General features: G+C 40.7%; 1 protein-coding gene across 2 annotated transcripts in view; it reads left to right on the top strand.

Moving 5' to 3' along the window:
• The window catches only part of rab3gap1 (RAB3 GTPase activating protein subunit 1), a 201664-nt gene that overhangs the window by 154995 nt on the left and 25349 nt on the right, over positions 1-21320 (top strand). The gene's annotated exons all lie outside the window — the stretch shown is intronic.

The raw sequence follows: 21320 nt of genomic DNA, 5'->3' as shown, positions 1-21320 counted from the left end.
TGATGATATGTTCAAACTCTTTGCAATTTTACACTCTCAAACTCCTTTCTGATATTGCTCCGCTATTTGTCGGCGCAGAATTGGGGGGATTGGTGATCCCCTTCCCATCTTTACTTCTGAGAGCCGCTGCCACTCCAAGATGCTCTTTTTATACCCAGTCATGTTAATGACCTATTGCCAATTGACCTAATGAGTTGCAATTTGGTCCTCCAGCTGTTCCTTTTTTGTACCTTTAACTTTTCCAGCCTCTTATTGCCCCTGTCCCAACTTTTTTGAGATGTGTTGCTGTCATGAAATTTCAAATGAGCCAATATTTGGCATGAAATTTCAAAATGTCTCACTTTCGACATTTGATATGTTGTCTATGTTCTATTGTGACTACAATATCAGTTTTTGAGATTTGTAAATTATTGCATTGTTTTTATTTACAATTTGTACTTTGTCCCAACTTTTTTGGAATCGGGGTTGTATACCATGTATACTGTCTTCAGGTCTGTCGCACATCGACTTCCTGTTTACCGACTGAATGCATTTACGAAACATATAGGCTGGATTTACAAAGTTTTCAGAACACTTTTCTCAGCAACTACAAATCACAACTATTTGATATTTGGTACCGAGCTTCAGTTTGGGGTTCTGTACCGTGTATACCGTTTTCAGGTCTGTCGCACATCGACTTCCTGTGTACTGACTGAATGTATTTACGAAACACACGGTGGATTTACAGAATTTTTTGTAACACTTTTCTGAGCAACTAAAAATCGCAACTGCTTGATATTTGGTACCAAGCTTCAGCAGCACTTCGTTGTAAAGACGCAAACGAAAAGCTTTTAAAAAAAAAAAAATTAAAAAATACTTACACAGGCAAAAACAATACAGGATTCATTCGGCAGCGACTTGATAGCGAGGCCCTTTACACAGCCACTTGCAAAAAAAGTTGTAAGCCTCCATCCTCTTCCACACTTTCATCTGTTTTGCGGTGTAGAAGGACGTCTGCAACACCAGATAGTTCGAGATGCCGGGGAACTCGACTGAAGGGTAGTTTTCGAGATCGGATGACACATCCTTCTTTCCCAGACTGTAGGGGTCGATTCCATTGCACACAGCAATCTTCCGAATATATCTAAAGTGAGCAGTGGCTTCTAGATTATGAGTATACTCTGTTATTGCTAGTTGTTTGCACTATGGTGGCCGTTTAGACCACCAGCTATTTCACTTCCGGTAAAACTGCTAAGAAAAGTCACGTGACTGAAACCCAGCAATACCGTGTGCATCATTTTCAGGTCTGTCACACATCGATTTCCTGTTTACTGACAATGTATTTACAAAACGTATAGGGTGGATTTTGACGCCGTTTCAAAATGACCGTTTACCGGGATGCTATTTGAAATCCCTGGGGAGAACACTGCTCTTTACTTACTTGTTTCAGGGTTCATTATTTGTTGAAGTCAACATTCATCATAAGTGTGCTGTTCCTTTGATTGCTCGCATTCTGACAGAAGTGAGAGCGGGGGATACGTAAGTGAGCAGTAGCTCACAGATGATCTTGTTGCGGGCGTGTCGGACAGAATGTACCCACATGTGGCTTTGCCTGAGTCTGGGTTGAGTATTTAAAGGAGAACTGAAGTCATTTTTAAACTTGCTTTATTTCTTAATAACGTGTTATTCAATTACAATTTTGGTTTTAGTAACCTTATATCGTGGCTCGTATTGGCAACTAATTGGAATTAAATATTACAGTGGGGCAAAAAGTATTTAGTCAGTCACCAATTGTACAAGTTCTCCCACTTAAGATGAGAGAGGCCTGTAATTTTCATCATAGGTATACCTCAACTATGAGAGACAAAATGAGAAAAAAAAATCCAGAAAATCACATTTGTCTGATTTTTTAAAGAATTTATTTGCAAATTATGGTGGAAAATAAGTATTTGGTCAACAACAAAAGTTCATCTCAATACTTTGTTATATACCCTTTGTTGGCAATGACAGAGGTCAAACGTTTTCTGTAAGTCTTCACAAGGTTTTCACACCTGTTGCTGGTATTTTGGCCCATTCCTCCATGCAGATCTCCTCTAGAGCAGTGATGTTTTGGGGCTGTCGCTGGGCAACACGGACTTTCAACTTCCTCCAAAGATTTTCTATGGGGTTGAGATCTGGAGACTGGCTAGGCCACTCCAAGACCTTGAAATGCTTCTTACGAAGCCACTCCTTCGTTGCCCAGATCATTGTCATGCTGAAAGACCCAGCCACGTTTCATCTTCAATGCCCTTGCTGATGGAAGGAGGTTTTCACTCAAAATCTCACGATACATGGCCCCATTCATTCTTTCCTTTACACGGATCAGTCGTCCTGGTCCCTTTGCAGAAAAACAGCCCCAAAGCATGATGTTTCCACCCCCATGCTTCACAGTAGGCATGGTGTTCTTTGGATGCAACTCAGCATTCTTTCTCCTCCAAACACAAGTAGAGTTTTTACCAAAAAGTTCTATTTTGGTTTCATCTGACCATGTGACATTCTGCCAATCCTCTTCTGGATCATCCAAATGCTCTCTAGCAAACTTCAGACAGGCCTGGACACGTCTGGCACTGCAGGATTTGAGTCCCTGGTGGCGTAGTGTGTTACTGATGGTAGCCTTTGTTACTTTGGTCCCAGCTCTCTGCAGGTCATTCACTAGGTCCCCCCGTGTGGTTCTGGGATTTTTGCTCACCGTTCTTGTGATCATTTTGACCCCACGGGGTGAGATCTTGCGTGGAGCCCCAGATCGAGGGAGATTATCAGTGGTCTTGTATGGCTTCCATTTTCTAATACTTGCTCCCACAGTTGATTTCTTCACACCAAGCTGCTTACCTATTGCAGATTCAGTCTTCCCAGCCTGGTGCAGGTCTACAATTTTGTTTCTGGTGTCCTTTGACAGCTCTTTGGTCTTGGCCATAGTGGAGTTTGGAGTGTGACTGTTTGAGGTTGTGGACAGGTGTCTTTTATACTGATAACGAGTTCAAACAGGTGCCATTAATACAGGTAACGAGTGGAGGACAGAGGAGCCTCTTAAAGAAGTTACAGGTCTGTGAGAGCCAGAAATCTTGCTTGTTTGTAGGTGACCAAATATTAATTTTACCGAGGAATTTACCAATTAATTCATTAAAAATTTGAAAACCCACCAGCCGACTGATCTGGCACGTTTTAATTGTGTGACAGTAATGACGTAAATACCAGCACGACGGACTAGTGTCTGAAAGCGCTTTCATTTTACCAATGAGCTCACTATATAGTCCTCTTTATAGTAATTCCCTATATAGGGAGTAGTGAACGACTGAGCGATTTTGGACACGGAACGTTGGCAGATGTTGGTCACTTTGATTTCCGCTGTACGTTTTACTTCCGCCCTACGATGTCTCGCACAGGTCTCAACGAATCTCGTTTATGGACGTCGCTTTGACATGCGGACTGATTATATTATAGAGCGTATTTCAAACACTCATCACTTGCTATAGCAGTGACAAAATAGCGATCAAAAATGCGTTCCGATATTTAATAAAATGAGAAATAAAATTTTGATGATAAAACATTTGCCTTCAGTTCTCCTTTAATATACACATGCATGTGTGTTTCTACTGGCAAAATTTGCATATCGAGGAACTTGGCTTATTTATCCACACACAAGCAAGACACTAGAATTTTTTTTTTTAAAGCTGTACTCTGATTTAACTGCATGGTTTTCCCCAAAGCGTTTTAGCGTATCGGGCCGGATACGCTTGCGTTGCCTGCCAATGTGCTGAGTCGCTTTAGTTAAAATCCGATACGCTTAGATTTATACCAATACGTTAAATTTCCTACCCACAAGTAACTAGATACATAGGAGAGCAAATAACAGATCCATTTACATATTGATTGATATTTGTGTTAAACAAGCGGCCTTTTTTTTTTTTCCAATGTTTGTGTCGATTCTGTCAAAGTAACATGTCCGTGTGGTATGATGCAAACAAACTAATCCGTTGGCTATGTCAAGATCACGTGTTCATTTTCCGATTCATTATAAGCGAGCTCACTGGCTGCCGATGTTGTCCCCCACCAGACGGACAAAGCCGACTGACTTTAATAAGCTAGGAGAAGACTCGCTGGACGATTTGATCCACATCAGCATGGATGACAGCGAGATGGACTATGAGAGGGTTGCTCAAGCAAAAGCCAAGGAGAATTAGTCTGCTTTAAAGGAGTAGAAAACTTAATTCATTATTTTGGGTCTGCAGAAAGACTATTTGCTTATAAAGACTCTCACGAAGTGAAGTTGTCCAAATGTGTCGAATACAGCATAAGTTCAAATAATGATCGTAAGCGTTTTTGGCAGTGTGATGTCACTGGGATCCGTTTAACAAAAGACAGCTCCGGATTATTCTTTTGTTAAAGGCTCACAGTGACATCACACTGCCAAATACGCTTATCGTTATTATTCCAAATCATGCTACATTTGACGCTTATTAACAAATTCTCTTCATGAATGTGTTTATGAATACATAATCTTTCTGCAAACTTAAATGTATGAATGAAGTTTTCTTTCCCTTTAAATATGTTTTAATCTTAATCTAGTCCAAGTCTATTCAAATAGCGGCCCAGGGGCGAAATTGGCCCGATTTGAAATTTAATCCGGCCCGCGGCAGATTTTTTAAAACAAAACAAAAAAACATATCTACGTATCTGCTGCGGCGCACAGTTTTCTCTACCGCTCTGGCACAGACCAGAGTACAGGTCGTCTCCATGGTGACAAACACTCATTCTCGCGATGTGACACTCCATGCAGCTACAGCAGTGGTACGGTAACATGGCGCTGTCCAAGCAACATCGCAAAGTTGACAGAGAAAACCGTAAATTTCAAAGCGAATGGACTGAAAAGTACTTATTTACTTTGCCAACTACGGCAAGCGATAGACCTGTGTGTTTATTGTGCAACGAATCCGTAGCTGTGGCCAAAGAGTACAACGTGAAGAGACATTTTACAACAAAACGTGCTTCATTTTCTGAGCAATACCGAGAGGGCTCCGAGGAGAGACGAAGGAGAATAGACAGACTGGTAACTTCTTTTGAACAAAGTCAGCATGCAATTGGTGGCTTTTGCACAGAACAAGAAAGAGCTTTTATTGCATCTCTACGAGTGGCATGGATACTCATTCGTCTCATCTCATTATCGCTAGCCGCTTTATCCTTCTACAGGGTCGCAGGCGAGCTGGAGCCTATCCCAGCTGACTACGGGCGAAAGGCGGGGTACACCCTGGACAAGTCGCCAGGTCATCACAGGGCTGACACATAGACACAGACAACCATTCACACTCACATTCACACCTACGCTCAATTTAGAGTCACCAGTTAACCTAACCTGCATGTCTTTGGACTGTGGGGGAAACCGGAGCACCCGGAGGAAACCCACGGGGAGAACATGCAAACTCCACACAGAAAGGCCCTCGCCGGCCACGGGGCTCGAACCCGGACCTTCTTGCTGTGAGGCGACAGCGCTAACCAATACACCACCACGCCGCCCCGGTGTGGATACTGACAAGAAAAAAAGAGACCCTTCACCGAGTCGGAGACTATTAAAGACTGCATGCTGGCGGTTGTTGACGAAATGATTGTTGACCAAAAAATGAAAGACAACATGTCCTCATCTGTTAAAGTACCATTTTTCATTATATTTCATAATAAAAGAAAAGAATAATGTACCTTATTTTATTTCATATATTATGTACCTTAGTATAGTATATTTTAATTGCCTTTAGCTGATATCAATTTTATGTCGATTGTCCGTCCGGCCCTCACAAATTTTATAATTTTCTAGTTTGGCCCCCCTGCAAATGTATTTGAATAGCTCTGATCTAGTCCATTTAATAAAGTGCCAAAATGTAAACTTTATAATACGCAGTCGCCTTACTTTTCGTTTCAGTGTATCTTAGTTATACATATATTACGGTAATTGCGTCAGAAACATTCTAAATCATTCGTTATAGTAATACAGCAACTTATTTTAAGGTGATAGGTCTTTGGTTCAGATCCCTTTGTGATCAACAGGAGGTCATGATGATCGATTCTCTTCATAAGACGGCGCAAACCACTGGTCATATTTTCATGCACGTTTTCGTTACAACACTACTCGATGATCGATAATTAAGGGATCCCCGTAGAGTTTCAATCTATCATATACCTCAGTAATCTAGAACAAAACAGTTTCACTTGAAGGTGAAATTTCAAATGCGTGTACATTAATACTACATGGATTAAAGTTTTCCGTCGCTACGACGGATTTCTGTCAACTGAGAGCGCTAAAGGTCAATAATGAGAGTGATGCAGATCCGAGGGAAAAAAAAAGGGGGGGTAGGCCCATAGGTCTGACACCGATGTGATTTAGAACTTCACCAAGCTGCTGTGATTGCCTGTTGTTGAACCCTTTCTTGTGCTATGTTTGAGTATATGTAAAGGAATAAGTTGTTGCGCTAGATAGGCGCAAATAAATAAATAAATACAGCCTCCGCTACTGTCTAGTCCCGGGGAGGCTCGGCGTGGGCCACTGATGAAACTATTTGGTTGTTCTACCTACTAGGCAACAAGGTTACTTGTCTACTACTAATACTAGGCCTTTTGTAGTAGTAGTAATAATGATATTTGCCTACTGAAAGGTGATCAGGTGAAAAGTTGAAGCCGCAGCAAGACCTTTGCTATTAAGCGTTCTGTAGGTTAAACAGGCTTCGGCAGACAACGTTCTGGAAAGGCTGTGTTTTTTTTCTTTGGTTTGATTAGCCTACGATTTAATCTTTAAACATTATGGTTTCAGCAGTTCGCTTAAACATTGGAGGCTGCAGAGTCGGGCTGCAAGATTTCCCGACACTTGTTTAAGATGCCAAACTTCATAGTAAGGAGAAAATAATTCCACAGTATTTAGTGCCTCGTCAGTCTCAAAAATTAATAGTGAAGGAGCAACGCGAATTAAATCCCAAAAAAACATCTCGTAGGCCTATATTTTACATTTTCAAAAAAGTCCGGAATTGGAAGTCGGTCAGTGGAGTGTAATGAAGTGTCTCATTCACTAAGCACAAAAGGTCGGAAAACGGTGGAGAAAACAGCGATTGCTTAAATAGGCTACTAATGCTTTACATTAGTAATTTAATGTCTGTGACAAATAAATTAATTGATTAAATAGATAAAGAAGCCAATACTCCGAAGCTCAAAATTCAGGAAAGTGGTTCCGGTGTCGCAAGTGCACAAGAACAGTTATTTGAAAGTTAACCTAATGAATTTGTGCGTGCGCGTGCGATTTCATGAAGAACCGGGACAATTGGCATTCGGTGAAAGATTCACACCTATGACTCATTATATTCGCGCGCGCCCTCTCGCCCACTGTTGCTTCGTTTTCCCGATTTACACGAGCGTCTGAAGATGGAGTTTTCAGAAATCTCCACTCTGCCCAGAGTTTGCGAAGTAGCTGTTTTCAGTGACTGAAACCTCCGTATAGGTGTGAATGAGCGGTGCAACCGAATAAATAAATATGCGTCTTTTTTATCTGGCTACATGTAGGCTATCACTGCGCAAAGCCTCTAATGTTGAAATGGTAGTAATATTTGTTAAAATAATAGTAAGCTAATTTCCACATTAATCCGTAAAATGGCACAAGGGATGTGATGGGGGGATGGCCGTTTTATAAGGGGGATGATTTGAGATTTTTATTTCAGAAGGGGGATGCCTCCCCCCACATCCCCCCTCAACTCGAGTACTGCGTATAAGGCCATATTTCACCGGATATAGGCCCTTCGATTTCCATCACTAGAGCGTGTCAAATTACTTCCGGTTTTGCCAGCATGGACACGCTTCTTTTAAATGAAGGCACAGATGTGTCAGACATCGACAAAACGGTAAAGAATAAGTGGAGATGGGCTTGGCTAAATGAAATGGGCGATAATGGCAAGCCATTTAGTTCATGGTGCAAAAAGATGAAAATGGCAGGTGTGCGCTTTTGTGTAGTTTGCCATAAAAAAAGTCTATGGAAGCAATGGCAAAAAACTAGATGCCTTTGGCTTCACTGCGAAGAAGCAGAAAAAGTGAACTTTCACTTGACTTTTCTTGCAAGTTCTTTCTGTTCCACTCTTTTGAAAGCATGGTTCAAGTTCGACTGCACTTGCACTTTTCTCTTAACCACTGTTGTGCATTACTAAAGTATTGTTGAAATAAATTTGCACTTTGCGCTGAAAACTTGATGTTTCATCATTTATAGCCAGTAATGACCATGGTAAAGTCTTGCCTTAGCTTTAGTCATTGTTAAAATTATGTAAATGTACTATAAGTAGGGGCCGAGGGGATAATGGACAACACGGCGTTTAAAATTTGACGCATCGCTGATGTGGTAGGGGCCAACGACATGGAGCTTTTTTTTTTCAGTCAGATGATTTTTTTTTTTGCTTTAATCCATGATACTATTTAGGTCAGAAGTCATTGAAACACTGGTAAAATCATGGACCTAAAACCTCTGAGACCCCTTTTCCACCAAATCAGTTCCAGGGCTGGTTCGGGGCCAGTGCTGGTTCACAACTCGTTCAACTTGCGAGCCAGCTGAGACCCAGTTTGCTTTTCCATAGCTCGCGGTGCTAAGCGGAGCCACGTCATTACGTCGCTGTATACATCAGTTACGTCGCTGTATACATCAGTTATGTACTGAACCGCATGCGTGTTTTACATGCGATTTGAAGGAAATGAGTCCTAAGTGTGGTGAGAACCGTTACATGTGAAGGAACTTCATCCTATTAGTTTTGAGTTGGTCAGGATTTCGAAGTGAGGCTTAATCCAACATCGAAGACGATCTCCACGTCACGTTCTGAGGTGGATCTCGCCTGGCTGTTCAAATGGTAGCTTGGCAACAAAACGTCAGCTCTTTGTCAGTCTATATTTTCCAGTAATTGCTGATCACGTCGTCTTTGGTCCGTGCAAGTCATGCTGCGAGTCACATATAATAGCGGAATGCAGGAGGTCTCGCTAATGCTCCGTAAATGAGCACTGCTGATGAAAAGTTGCAAAGCCATGTAATCTCCCAGCCTGCATTCTTCTCCATGACCGTCTCCACAATCCACTTTTCACATCGAGAAATGTAGATACCGCTTTTGTGTGCTTAATTTAATCGTCTGTGATATCTCCGTCACCGCTGAGGATTCAGCTAATTAGTAAAGACTGAACATTTTGAATTGGATCAGGGACTTGGCCTAATGAATTAGCGTGGCGGATGCTGAGGTGATTCAAGGTAAAACATTAAGCTGATTAAGCTACATTAAGCGAAGAAATTTGTCTGTCTTGTTTAATTTCTGAGCTGTTCACCGTGCACACAGGTATTTGGGAGGGGTGGGGGGAGTCAGGATAATTGCTTTCCCTCTGTTTTGGTCACATTTATGATTTCCGTTGTTCAAGTTAAAGGCCTTGGTGATTTTTCAAGTCTCACCATAGAGATTTTTTTAAACTTCCCAAACACATTCGTCAACGTCACGGAAATGTCAGCAGGTACAAAGCCGGCGAGAAATATCACTCCATATCTTTAACTTAAGAGTGACAAGATTGTAAAGGCTGAGCAGCGCGTTCTCAGGCAGATCATCAAATATCCCACTTCCTCACGCCTCTGTCTTCATCTTTGCTGGCCACATTTTGTCAACCCATTTATATCCTTCACCTTTCTAAAGTAACAGAAATTTACGCTCGGCATTGCGAGAGGTACGAGCCGTTCAGCTGTTGTTCGGACACCTATTCATCTTCATAAGCGCCTTATTCTGCCCTCGACATCCGCGTGTCGGATAACGTTGAATTATCCCACGGCGCTATTCTGCAGGCCGTCCTGGGAGATTAAGGAACGAGGGATTTGGAAAGAAAAGGAGAGTGTCTTAAGCACAGCAAGAGCAGCCTTGTTTCCAAATCTGGTTTCTGTATCGTCTGAGCTGCCGACTGCTTGTTTTTAACCGCAGGGGGCGAAGCTGATGAGGAAAGGTACAGCGCTCTCCCTGCTTTTACAGCTGCCCTACTAAATGCTCTCATTTCTCTCCAGCAGGCGCACCGCTGGGTCGGTCTGTCTGTCTGTCTGTCTGTCCGTCTCTGTCCTTTTCTTTTCTTAGTGTTCCTTACTTCTTTCTTTCTTTTTAGTTTTCCTTAATTCTTTCTTTTCTTAATTTTTAGTGTTCCTGACTTTTCATTTATTTATTTATTTATTTATTTATTTATTTATTTGTTCTTTTTCTTAGTGTTCCTTACTTTATTTCTTTTTAGTTTTCCTTAATTCTTTCTTTCTAGCTTTCCTTAATTCTTTTTCTTTCATTTCTTCGGGTTTGTTCTTTCTTTTCTTAGTGTTCCTTACTTTCTTTTTCTTTGTTCCTTTCTTTCATTTTAGTTTTCCTTAATTCTTTCTCTTTCATTTCTTAGTGTTCTTTCTTTCTTTTTTGTTCCCTTGTTTCTTTTTAGTTTTTCTTAATTTTTGGTGTTCCTGACTTTATTTATTTATTTATTTATTTATTTGTTCTTTTTCTTAGTGTTCCTTACTTTATTTCTTTTTAGTTTTCCTTAATTCTTTTTCTAGCTTTCCTTAATTCTTTTTCTTTCATTTCTTAGGGTTCGTTCTTTCTTTTCTTAGTGTTCCTTACTTTCTTTTTCTTTGTTTCGTTTTAGTTTTCCTTAATTCTTTCTCTTTCATTTCTTAGGGTTCGTTCTTTCTTTTCTTAGTCTTCTTTACTTTTTCTTTGTTCCTTTCTTTTGTTTTAGTTTTCCTTAATTCTTTCTTTTCTTTATTTTCTTTGTTCCTTTCATTTTCTTTCTTTTCTTAGTGTTCCACACTTTTCTTTTTAGTTTTCCTTAATTCTTTTTCTTTCATTTCTTAGTGTTTTCTTTCTTTCTTTTCTTCGTGTTCCTTTTCTTTTTTAGTTTTCCTCAATTCTTTCTTTATTTTCTTAGTGTTCCTGACTTTTTTCTTCATGTTCGTTCGTTCTTTTGTTCTTTCTTTCATTTTTTCTTTTTCTTTTCTTAGTGTTCCTTACTACTTTCTTTAGTTTTCCTTAATTTTTTCTTTCTTTTTCTTACTTTATTTTTCTCTGTTTTCTTTTCTTAGTGTTTCTTTCTTTTCCTTCTTTCTTTCTTTTCTTAGTATTCTGTACTTTCTTTTCTTAGTGTTCCTTACGTCTGTGTTTATTTTTTTTTAGATTTCTTTTTTTTTTTCTTTCCTTCCTTCCCTGAACTGTGCGACGCTGCAGCAAATGACTGCTGAGAGCTCGGCTATTGCACTAAATGGCCCCCTTCGCTGAAGATGGCCTCTAAATTTAGCGGCAGTGCTGTCTTTAATTGCGCTTAGCCAAGCATAATTTGGCATTTTGGCTTTAATTGCCATCTCCCTCTGGGTGGAAAAGAGAGACTCATGGATATGATGAATGGGGTGACTTAAAAATATGACAGCGCTTTGAACCCTCCAAGCACCCCCACCGCTTTCAACACCACCATTGTTCTCACCATCACTCGAGGCCCTACAGTAGGAGTTGGTGCAACAGAGATCTGTTCTGGTACCAACCTGCATCGCTGCAGTACTTGGACCTGTATCTGGCCTCCATTTCAGCTCGTATGGAGACCACGCATGTGGTCTTGAATAGCTTTGATATTGGCTAACGTGTGCCAGGAAGATTCGCTCATCTACCATCTTAATCAAACTCCGTTAAGAGCAAATCGTCAGCTAGCAGTATGTGAAATACCGCAATATCCATGGACACGTCGTAATGTCATGACTCCCCTCGTACTCCATTTGGAATACGGCTCCTTTAGATATGCACCACTCTTATATAAACAGGTGCAAGCCTAACGCTAATTCACATTTGATTGAAGTCTGAGAATCATTTTCTCGACCGTAAATGTCTCCGTAAACACCCTGTGATGAAATGTGATCAGATCAGCTTCTAGAAATCTTCCTCCCCCTCGCCTCGCTCCCTTAAGTCTCCGAGCTGCCTCATTTCTGTAAAACTTGGATCATTATGTCTTGTTGCGTCGGCTTCTAGTAATTATCAACCATGCCAAGTGCACAGGACTTCCGCAGACAGGCGGAAAGGTCACGCCGAGAAAGTTCGCCGCTGGAATTTGTCAGCCGCCTCATTTACAAAGGCAGCGGCTGACAAGCCTGCGCGCTCATTGCTCACCGCTGGGATTATTTGTCCACTGATATCTCTTTGCCAATGAAGAAATAAAAAAAAAAAACGGCATTATAGAGTCTGAGGCTTTTTTTTTCTTCTTTTCCTCCCATTTTCATTCATGCTTCCAGGATGGTGCTAGATCCAGATTGAGCAGTCGATTATGAGTGGAATCGGGGGACGTATGCTTTCTCAATAAAACGTTGATTTCATTTAACTCGACGTTAACGTTTTGTTGCTGTTCATGCACTGTTATGGGATGGCATTGATCATCTCTGTAATTCATAAGTGCATTGGGGAGATGCATTTAATAGCTTCGTTTGTTCATGATGAAATGATTTAATATGATTTTTATAACACCTGTAGGCTTGTGCAATATATATATATATATATATATATATATATATATATATATATATATATATATATATATATATATTTTTTTTTTTCATGGCTTGTGATTTACCATTTAAAGAAAAAAAATTAAATTTTAATTGTAAAAATGATTGAATCATCCAGAAGTTTTACAACAGCAGATTGAATCACTTTCTTATTATAATAAAATTAGTTCTAATATAACGAAATCAGAGTAAACATCACTGGATTTGTGGCGGTGCAGAGGTAGTCAGAGTACCCAACTTCATTACTTCAAAGTACAGATCCGACAGGTCAAATGTTATTCCAATACAAGTGAAAGTTGTCCAGTCAAATTTTTACTTGAGTTAAAGTACTAAACTACTTTATCTCATTTTATTAAATATCGGAATGCGTTTTTGATCGCTATTTTGTCGCTGCTAGAGCAAGTAATGCTCTGTAATATATCGGTCCGTATGTCAAAGCAACGGCCGTAAGCGAGATTTGTTGAGACCTGTGCGAGACGTCGTAGGACGGAAGTAAAACATACAGCGGAAATCAAAGTCACCAGCATCTGCCGACGTTGTCAAAAGACGTGCGCGCCCTCTTTCGAACGCTGACGTAATCAAGCCAGAAGTTGTTTGTTTTGATAGCAATCAGGAAAGATTGAAAAAAGTAGGCAGTCATCGTTGTTTCAACTCATTTTTGTGCAATATTTCGTTTGGGAAAACTGTCTTCAAAATGGCGGCACTGACACCTGGCTGACACTTCACTTTTCGAAGTCTCGTGAAAATCGCGCGGATAAGCGACGCCTGCCGTGGACCAAACGAATTAAATTCAGCACGGCTAAAAAGCGAACAGGCCGATAAGGATAATATTTAATTGCAATTAGTTGCCAATACAAGTCACGATATAAGGTTACAAAAACTGAAAACTTAATTGAGTAACGCGTTAATTAAGAAATAAAGCAAGTTTAAAAATGACTTCAGTTCCCCTTTAATTATACCCTTGCTCCAAAGGAAGGGGGTTTACTGGCTTGCTTCTGTCCATCCATCCGAAACACCCTTTTTTTCTCAGCAACCATGGATCGTAGCTACTTGGTACCAAGCTTCAGCTTGGGGTTCTATACCGTGTATGCCATTTTCAGGTCTGTCGCACATCGACTTCCTGTTTACCGACTGAATGTATTTATGAAACACACAGGGTGGATTTACAAAATTTTCATAACACTTTTCTGAGCGACTACAAATCACAACTGCTTGATATTTGGTACCGAGCTTCAGCTTGGGGTCCTATACCGTGTATACTGTTTTCAGGTCTGTCGCACATCGACTTCCTGTTTACCGACTGAACATATTTACAAAACATACAAGCCTAGGTCACAACCGGACATACGATTTTTTGGCCGTGCGATTTTTTTTGGCGTTTCCCAAATTGCTAGGTTTTTTTTTTTGGAGAAAGACGCATGTTGGCCGTAAGTTTGTCTTGCAACCTGAAAAAACCGTAAGCGCCCGTAGAGTTTGTTTGACATGACAAAGAACCTCTGCGGCCGGTCTGCGGCTCGAAAATCAGCCCGTCACATGCGCGCCCTCCGTGCGTTTCACGCGCGCCCTCCGTGCGTTTCTTGCGTTTTTTGCATGTAGACCGGCCGTAGGAGCACGTACGGCCGGTTGTGACCGAGGCAATAGGGTGGATTTTGACGCCATTTCAAAATGACCAGTTTACCGGAATGCTATTTGAAATCCCTGGGGAGAACACTGCTCTTTACTTGTTTCAGGGTTAATTATTTGTTGAAGTCAGCATTCATAATAAGTGTCCTGTTCCTTCGATCGCTTGCATTCTGATCAGGGCTTTGAACCGGTTCAAGGAACGAAAACGAAAACCGGGAACTTTTTCTATTTCACATGGAACAGAAACGAAACCAGAAACTTTATTTTTTTTTTTATGTTCCGGAACAGAAACGCTTATTAAAAATAATGGTAACCAGTTAATACCGGTTTTTATTTCGTTCCTCAAAGTTTCCGTAGCCTACAAATAAAAAAAAAGTCATTCTTCTCCTGCGCAAGTTTCTATGACCCGCTGGGGTTCACTTCCTGTGTGACATTCGCTGACTGAATGGAGAGAGCGGGAAGGTGGACTGCTATCACGTCTCCATGTGATAATAAGTGAGTAAGTGCATTACTGAGTGTCTGAGCAAAGAAGAGCCTGAACGTTGCAACCTCCCTATTGGCTGTTTGTAAAAATGTATCAGTTGTTGCCCTTCCCACGGGAATCATCGCGGGCTCGAGAGACGAGACCTGACGAGTTAGTTCGTTGGTAGCAGAACAAAATGTCTGGACACAAATCGGGTTTTCAGAAAAGGAAAGAAAATAAACGGAGGGTCGAAAATACAAAAAAGGAGGCAGAAAATGCAAAACGAGTTTTAAGGTAGGACAAATGGTTACTTTTCTGAGGCAGCCCGCCGTGGCTGCCTGCAGGCTTACAGTATTTATTATAGCCCATTTAGTTAAAATAGTTGATATAAAATGTTTATAGTTATGTGATGGTTGTCCTGATTTAGACTGGTGTTTTTTTGGTTTTTGTTTTTTTTTTGGGGGGGGTTGCACGATGTTGCACCCGGGTCCAGATTAGGGCAGAACCGGCCCTGGCTACATTTCAGGTGTAGTTTGTTTTATGTATGTATGTACTTGCATAGATGTGTACTTGGTCTTCCAATATGGCGCCTAACAAAATCTCGCAGCGCGGTGACGTCATGCGGTAGCCCTCTATAGGGCCTGACTAGCCTTTGGTAACACACTAAACGAATTCTCTTTCATTTTTGGCACTTTTTCTGTTTGTGTAGATGGGAAGACATACTGAGAATCCAAATCGCCAACATTTGAAATAATAATTGTTTTGAATTATTTCTTGTCTTATTTAATGAAGGTTGTAATAGAATTAGCCTACATTTGGCTTAAGCTGGATGAGACAGAGACATAATTTTATAGCCATTTGTTAAACAGCTGACGGGGAACGTAATTAAGCGTTCCGGGAACGAAATTTTTTTGTTCTAACCGGTTCGGGAACGTCTATTTAATGGTGGAACCCAAAACCGGAAACGTTAAAATTCCGTTTCTGTTCGGAACGAACCAATAGGAAAAAAATTCTGGTTCAAAGCCCTGATTCTGATAGAAGTGAGAGCGGGGGATACGCAAGTGAGCAGTAGCTCACAGTTGATCTTCGCTGTGATCACAGCTGATCTTCGCTCTGTCAACGCGTTGTTGTATTATTGCTGCAATGCCTACAATACCTAATGCCTCTGAAGCAACCGACTAGATTTACTGACTAGCTTGTAGAACCTGTAGAGCAGAAGCTCTATCTGACATGCTAGCAAACTCTTTTCAAACTTGAAATCATACTGGGTCGTTAACAGTACTAGAAAAGAAAGATTTCTACATTTTGTTTATTTGGCAAGATTATGCTAAAACATTTCTGAAAGGACGTTATTCATGTTCATGTAACTCCTGTTTTTACATGCTAACTAACAGCGTCCAAGTTAACTAGCTATGTGTAACCGTTAGCCGTGGACAAGGCAATGGCAGCTTGGCGGGAAAATCCATAGAAAGTTATTTGACTAACCAGACTGCATAGCTATTGCAATGTTATCGCTAGCTCTAAAAACCCAGACAACTTCACTGCAAGCTTTCTCTTCGAATAAAACCTTTATATACCTTAATATGCTTCCGCAGGTTCGACGGCAAGTTTTCGTAGGCCTTGATGTGCTCTGTTTTCGGCAAACAAAGCAAACGTTGAAAATGAAATGAATCGTTAATCCTTTCAGAAGACTGAAACCTGGGTTCTCGGTATGGCCCTGGGTGCATGCGTTCCCCCGAAGAACCGCCTCCTTCCATTCTGCCATCAACTGATCGTGTTCAAATAACGCTGCTGAGGAATCATTGAACTTGAGTTTATACAGTCTATGGACGTGACGTGACCCTAGTGATTACTGATCAGCTGTCTCGGTGTCACCTGCGAAAAAAAACAATCGCATTTTAGAAACGAGAAGAAAAAACATCCGTTTTCAAAGCTGCTTCATAGTAACGAGTAACGAGGGCCTTGATGGAAATGTCGTGGAGTGAAAAGTACGATATTTGTCTTTCAAATGTAGTGAAGTTCAAGTCATAAGTTGGCAAAAAATAATAAAGTACAGATACTCAAATGTGTACTTAAGCCTAGGTCACAACCGGCCGTACGTGCTCCTACGGCCGGTCTACGTGCAAAAACGCAAGAAACGCACGGAGGGCGTGCGTGTGACGCGCAGATTTTCGAGCCGTAGACTGGCCGCAGACCGGCCGCAGAGGTTCTTTGTCATGTCAAACAAACACTACGGGCGCTTACGTTTTTTTCAGGTTGCAAGACAAACTTACGGCCAACGTGCGTCTTTCTCCACGAACAAAAAAAACGCAGCGATTTGGGGAAACGCCAAAAATCACACGACCAAAAAATCGTACGTCCGGTTGTGACCTAGGCTATAAGTAAATGTACTTCGTTAGTGTCTACTTCTGTGACAGTGTAATATGTGGAGATGATTTTAAATCATTCACTGATGCAAGTATTTATCACAGCATCTGATTGGTTGAAAGGTTTTGATCATGGTTTTTATAGTAACGGCTAACACCAGGAATTGTATGGCACAAGCTCCATTAAGATGTATGGTGAGGAGAGTTTTCGGCGAGGAGATTTCTGTGTATTTGGCATGTTTGGAAGGAGTCCCCAGTATCGGGGCTTTGTACAAGTTAGCGTTCAAGCTGTGAATTTAAGTTTTCAACACAGGGAAAGTCTTCCCGACGGAGGTCTTCGCATTTTGCGATATTGTTATACTTCCTTGTAAGTCATTGTAGTCCGGCTGTTAAGCAACAAAAAAAACGCGCAATTGTTCGTTTTGTGATAGAAGCATGAAATTTGGCACACTATTTCAAGTAGAGATACAAGTCTAGATATGGGGGCATCTACCTAAAAACCACCCCAACCCATGAACGTAAATGCAGCTCTGACAGTATGATAACACATTTAAGTTATTCTGTGAAATCAAGTCGTACATGAGCTGATAGTCGACGAGGCGCGTAGCACCGAGTCGGCTATAAGCCATGTATGATGAGATTGAGCGGAATAACTGTTTTTATTCTATCCATATTCACTGGATTTTGAGAAACAGAGCTGCGCTTTTATTTTATTTTTATTTTTTTTGCAAATTCAATAAATAACTTTATACAAAACGTCTGACAAAATAATTTCCGCTTAGAATGTAAACAAACCAGCGAAATCACAGTTGCAATTTATGAAAAATACTATAATGACAATAATAATTATTGGGGGGAAAAGATGCATTCTTACCGTCAAATATTTTGGGGTTTTGTTTTCTAGGAGAGTTTTTATATCGTCCTCGGTTGGTTCAGCAACACGCGCCGCCATTTTGTTTTTCTCTACTCGCAGTATATGAGCTGATATCCTAGTAGTACACAATCAGAGCACGCTATTGCTCATATCCAGTGAATGTGGATAGAAAAATACGGACTATACAGCGAGCAGAAACGTTTCACTAAGGAGAAAATGCAAGAGCCGACCAAAAGCTGCCTTTATGCTGGAAATAATAATGTGATCTCAATTTTTGAACAAAAAAACAAGCTCTCGTCATTGCTGATTACAATCCCCGCCACAGAAGCATAAAGAAAATTCGTTTAGCCTCGTTTTCATGCTGGGTTGATCTTGCACATGCGGATTCCAGGGTTTAGAAGCCAAATTTGAAATGCCTCCATATCTAGAATTATTATACAGTATATATCAACTTGAGCTAGTGTGCCAAATTTTATGCTTCTATAATAATAATAATAATAAGTTAAATTTATATAGCGCCTTTCAAAAAAACCCAAGGACGCTTTACAATTATAGACAAGGAAAGAAAAAATAAATAAAATAAAAAATAAATAAATAAAAAATAAAAAGTCCACCAAGTAGGGGTCAGGATGCAATTCCCGTGGTGTAGCAGCCACAGTCCCACCAAAAGGTGCACGAAAACGAGTCCCACATCTCCAGCACCGCCACCGTGACGCCGCCAGCAACATCGCTCGAACACCACGCCGTGGATCCACAAAGCGAGCAGAGAAGCTCCGCCATGCAGAGCGCTGGTGTGTCCCAAACCGCCTGCACAGCCGCCGCGACACCACCGAGCAACATCGCTCGGAACATCACGCCAAGCGTTAAAGCACAGAGCGGTGGACAACCACGATGTAAAATGAGCAACGAGCTCACTGCAGTCCACAGCTGGGAGCACAGGCATCACCCACAGCGAACCAAGGCCTGGAGGGAACCGACGCCCAAAACTGGGTCTGGAGCTACACCACAACCGGCGGGCAAAACACTCAAACATCAAACTACACAAACACACAGGGAAAAAAGAAAAAGAAATAAAATGGCTCTGGTGAGAAGCGGCAGCCAGAACGTGCACGACGTACTCTCAACCGGAAACGGAAACGAAAAAAAAAACATACACAAAACGACCGATTTCTCACCTTCACAGCCCGACTATTGTTGGTAAGCGATCCAATATTTCCAGCGTAAAGGCAGCTTTTGGTTGGCTCTTGCGTTTTCTCCTTTGTGAAACGTTTCTGCTCGCTGTATAGTCTGTATTTTTCTATCCACCTTCAGTGGATGTGAGCAATCGCGTGCTTGGATTGCATACTACGAGGATATCCGCTTATATACTGCGAGTAGAGAGAAACAAAATGGTGGTGCATGTTGCTGAACCAACCGAGGATGAAATGAAAACACTACCTGAAAACAAAACCCCAAAATATTTGATGGTAAGAACGTGTCTTTTTTTTTTTTTTTTCCCCTCAAGAATTATTATTATTATTATTATTATTATAGCATTTTTCATAGATTGCTACGGTCATTTCGCCAGTTTGTTTACATTCTAAGCAGAAATGATTTTGCCGGACGTTTTGTATAAGGTTTTTATTGATTGAATTTGCAAAAAACCAAAAAAGACCTCTTTCTCAAAATCCAGTGAATGTGAAGAGAATAAAAGTTATTCCACTCAATCTCGTCATACATGGCTTACTCGGTGCTACGCGCCTCGTCGACTATCAGCTCATGTACGACTCGATTTTGTGGAATAACTGTTAAATGTGTTATCATACTGTCAAAGCTGCATTTATGTTCAAGCGTTTGGGTGGTTTTTAGGTAGATTGAGCTCGATTGTGTAAAATGCATCCGTAGTAGATACAGTCCTGTGTGAAAGTATTGGAACAGCAAGGCCTTTTTTTTTTTCCTTTTTCTCTTTTTTCTCTCGATATACTCAAGACATTTGGGGTCGAGATCAAAGGATGAATGAGATGATGGATAAAAATTTGATCTTTCATTCCCTGATATTTAAATCTACATGTGTTAACTTGGCACCTTTTGTTTGAACCCACCCCTTTTCAAGTTATCATATATATTGGAATATGTAACTGACAGGTGTTCCTTGTTGCTCAGGTGTGCACGGTTAGACTGACTGACTGACTGACTGACAGTTTCAACTGTTAATAGTTCTGAATATCTACTCTTGGTTTGAGCCCTGCGTTTCACCTCTGAAGACCGCATTTGTTCAAAAGGATAAACCAACAAAGACCAGAGAGCTGTCTATGGGAGAAAAGCAAGCTGTTTTGAAGCTGAGAAAAGTGGGAACTTGGATCAGTGCCATTGCACAAGCATTGCCGATTACAATCATATAGAATGTTCGAGAAAGAAAGAAACCACTGGTGTACGAACAACCGGATATCAAACAGCTCAGCAAAAGGAAAACCACAGCAGTGGATGACGACAAACTTTGTGAGGGCTGTGAAAAAAATCGCTCGAATAAGAGTCAGTGACCTCAGCAGCAACCTCCACATCTTTTGATCTCAAACCCAGCTGTCTTCATTGTATAGCAAAAACAAAACAATTGGCCTTGTTCTTCCTGCACTTTCAGAGGAGACTGGATAATAGCCATGGTTCTTGTTTCAGTAAGCTGTATTTTTTTTTTTTCTTCCAGTTTTCTCCACATGGCTTTTCCTTCGACATACATTACTGTTTTATAGTCTCCTAATGAGCAAATATTAAACTACCTGAGCATGCAGTTTAAAGTTTCATGTCGCAATTTAGCTAATTAAGCCTGCACAATACAATGCTTGTTAATTGTTCCACAGTGTTTTTGTGATCAGTCAATCATAACCTTTACATTCAGGAATGATTCAGTCGTGATAATTGGTGATTCGGTACTCAGAAATATTTGGATGAATTTGTATTCAAGTCAAGTTTATTTCTATAGCGCTTTTAACAATAAACATTGTCGCAAAGCAGCTTTACAGAATTTGAACGACTTAAAACATGAGCTAATTTTATCCCAAATCGATCCCCAATGAGTGCGACGGTGGCAAGGAAAAACTCCGTCAGACAACATGAGGAAGAAACCTCGAGAGGAACCAGACTCAAAAGGGAACCCATCCTCATTTGGGCAACATGACTATAACATTAACAGTTTTAACATGAAGTCAGTTTCGTTGATGTTATAAACTCTTCACTGATGGAAACTTGAGTGCAAAACTGTTCATGACAACTGCAGTCCTAAAGTTACTGTAGCAAGCCAACTGTAGTCAAGGTCACCGAAAGAGGTAAGAGGTGTTTTAAAGGAGAACTGAAGTCATTTACGGTTTCGGTTTTAGTAACCTTATATCGTGGCTCGTATTGGTAACTAATTGCAATTAAATATTATACTTATTGGCCTATTCGGTTTTTAGCCAC

The sequence above is a fragment of the Neoarius graeffei genome, chromosome 9 (assembly GCF_027579695.1).
Source record: "Neoarius graeffei isolate fNeoGra1 chromosome 9, fNeoGra1.pri, whole genome shotgun sequence".
In the NCBI taxonomy this organism is placed as follows: Eukaryota; Metazoa; Chordata; class Actinopteri; order Siluriformes; family Ariidae; genus Neoarius; species Neoarius graeffei.
The sequence above is the reverse complement of the archived record's forward strand: the minus strand, read 5'-3'. Positions and strand labels throughout refer to the sequence as shown.